At 36.7% G+C, this 2,172-nt stretch overlaps 1 protein-coding gene across 1 annotated transcript in view; it reads right to left on the bottom strand.

Moving 5' to 3' along the window:
* Positions 1-2,172, bottom strand: part of PRIM1 (DNA primase subunit 1) — a 15,523-nt gene that overhangs the window by 5,051 nt on the left and 8,300 nt on the right. The window lies entirely within an intron of this gene.

Below are 2,172 nucleotides of genomic sequence, written 5' to 3'. Positions count from 1 at the left end.
TAGAAATAGAAATAGAAATAGAAATAGAAATAGAAATAGAAATAGAAATAGAAATAGAAATAGAAATAGAAATAGAAATAGAAATAGAAATAGAAATAGAAATAGAAATTTAATATGTTTGTTTGTTTTTTTGTTGTTTTTTTGTGCAGAAAACCCTCAGAAGCTTGAAACACCTCTTGTCCCTTGGCCCAGGGGCTGTTCCTGACTTTGGGAGAGGGTTTGGAGCTGGGCTATATTTATATATAAATATATAATGTATTATTATATATTATGTATATAATATATAATATATAAACATATTTAATATATATTATATAATATATATTATATATTATATAATATATATTATATATTATATATTATATATTATATATATTATTATACTAAAACTATACTAAAGAATAGAGAAAGGATACATCAGAAATCTCACAAGAATGAGTAATAAAACCTCGTGACTGACCCCTCAGAGTCCCACACAACAGGACCATGACTGATCATTAACTTAAAACAATTCACATGACACCAATCAAACAACGACCAGCTGCTGAACAACCTCCAAGGATCAAAACCCAGGAGAAACAACGAGATAATTTTAATTTTCATTTCTGTCTGAGCCTTCTCAGCTTCCCAGGAGAACCCTGGGCAAAGAGCTCTTGGGTTTCCTGCTGTCGGGATGACCCAGCCTGGTCAAAGAAAGTCAGGATTCTTTGGCTCTGGCTCACAAGGTTGTTTATTATCTATTATCTGAAATATTTTCTCTCAGACCCGCAGAGTTGTGCTCTGCAGCTCTGTCACGGGTACGCTGCCCGCCCCTGGGCTGGTGCCTGTATTTTATACTGCAAATATCTGCATTTTATACTGCAAATATCTGCATTTTATACTACAAATATCTGCATTTTATACCGCAAATATCTGCATTTTATACTGCAAATATCTGCATTTTATACCACAAATATCCGCATTTTATACTTTATTTATCATTATTTCCCAATTCCTATCTCCCACGTTAGACTGTCAGCTTCTACTCTACACCAATCCAAGAGTGCCACCATCACCCAGAAGAGGGAGGCTGGGAAGAAGAAGGACAACACCCAAATCCCTTCCTCTTGCCTCCTAGACAAAAAACCCCCAAAACTCCATTTTTCACCCGGTGATTAATTCACTATCACTCTACTTAAACTTCTGGGACTTGTCATTCTTCACACAGAGCTGGTGATTTGCTCCATGGGTTAAAATCGAAATTCCAAGTGTCTCTGGCCTCCTGCCAGGGTCTTGTGTCACCCAGAGGTCCCGACAGGAGGATTTCCCAGAAAATACCACGCTGACCCCCATCTTCCTGACCCTTATTATATTTTCTTCTTCAAGCCAGCTCCTATAAGCTCTCAGAAGAAAATATAACACACCCAAGATAGCTCAGTGTTGTAGGCTAAGAAGGAAGTGAGTTTTTTTTGGGAGGTTGTGGTTAAACTAATCAGTGTTTGGATCTGAATATTGGAATTTGGTTTGGCTAATGAAGGTGTGGATACACCCCACACACCTCAAGGGTATATTTTACCCCTCGAGGGCATAAAATAAGCAGGATTGCTTCTGCTGCAGTGTTGAAAATAAAATAAAAAGTTTAAAAAAAGGTAAACAAAAGGTTTAAAAAAGGTTTAACAAAAGATCAGTGTTTGGATCTGAATATTGGAATTTGGTTTGGCTAATGAAGGTGTGGATACACCCCACACCTCAAGGGTATATTTTACCCCTCGAGGGCATAAAATAAGCAGGATTGCTTCTGCTGCAGTGTTGAAAATAAAGAAAAAGGTTTAAAAAAAGGTTTAACAAAAGATCAGTGTTGGATCTGAATAAGATCAGTGTTTGGATCTGAATATTGGAATTTGGTTTGGCTAATGAAGGTGTGGATATACCCCATACACCTCAAGGGTATATTTTACCCCTTGAGGGCATAAAATAAGCAGGATTGCTTCTGTTGCAGTGTTGAAAACAAAGAAAAAGGTTTAAAAAAAGGTAAAAAAAAGGTTTAAAAAAAGGTTTAACAAAAGATCAGTGTTTGGATCTGAATATTGGAATTTGGTTTGGCTAATGAAGGTGTGGATACACCCCACACCTCAAGGGTATATTTTACCCCTCGAGGGCATAAAATAAGCAGGATTGCTTCTGCTGCAGTGT

This window comes from Pyrgilauda ruficollis, unplaced genomic scaffold (genome assembly GCF_017590135.1).
Source record: "Pyrgilauda ruficollis isolate IOZ18807 unplaced genomic scaffold, ASM1759013v1 scaffold296, whole genome shotgun sequence".
Lineage (NCBI taxonomy): Eukaryota > Metazoa > Chordata > Aves > Passeriformes > Passeridae > Pyrgilauda > Pyrgilauda ruficollis.
The sequence above is the reverse complement of the archived record's forward strand: the minus strand, read 5'-3'. Positions and strand labels throughout refer to the sequence as shown.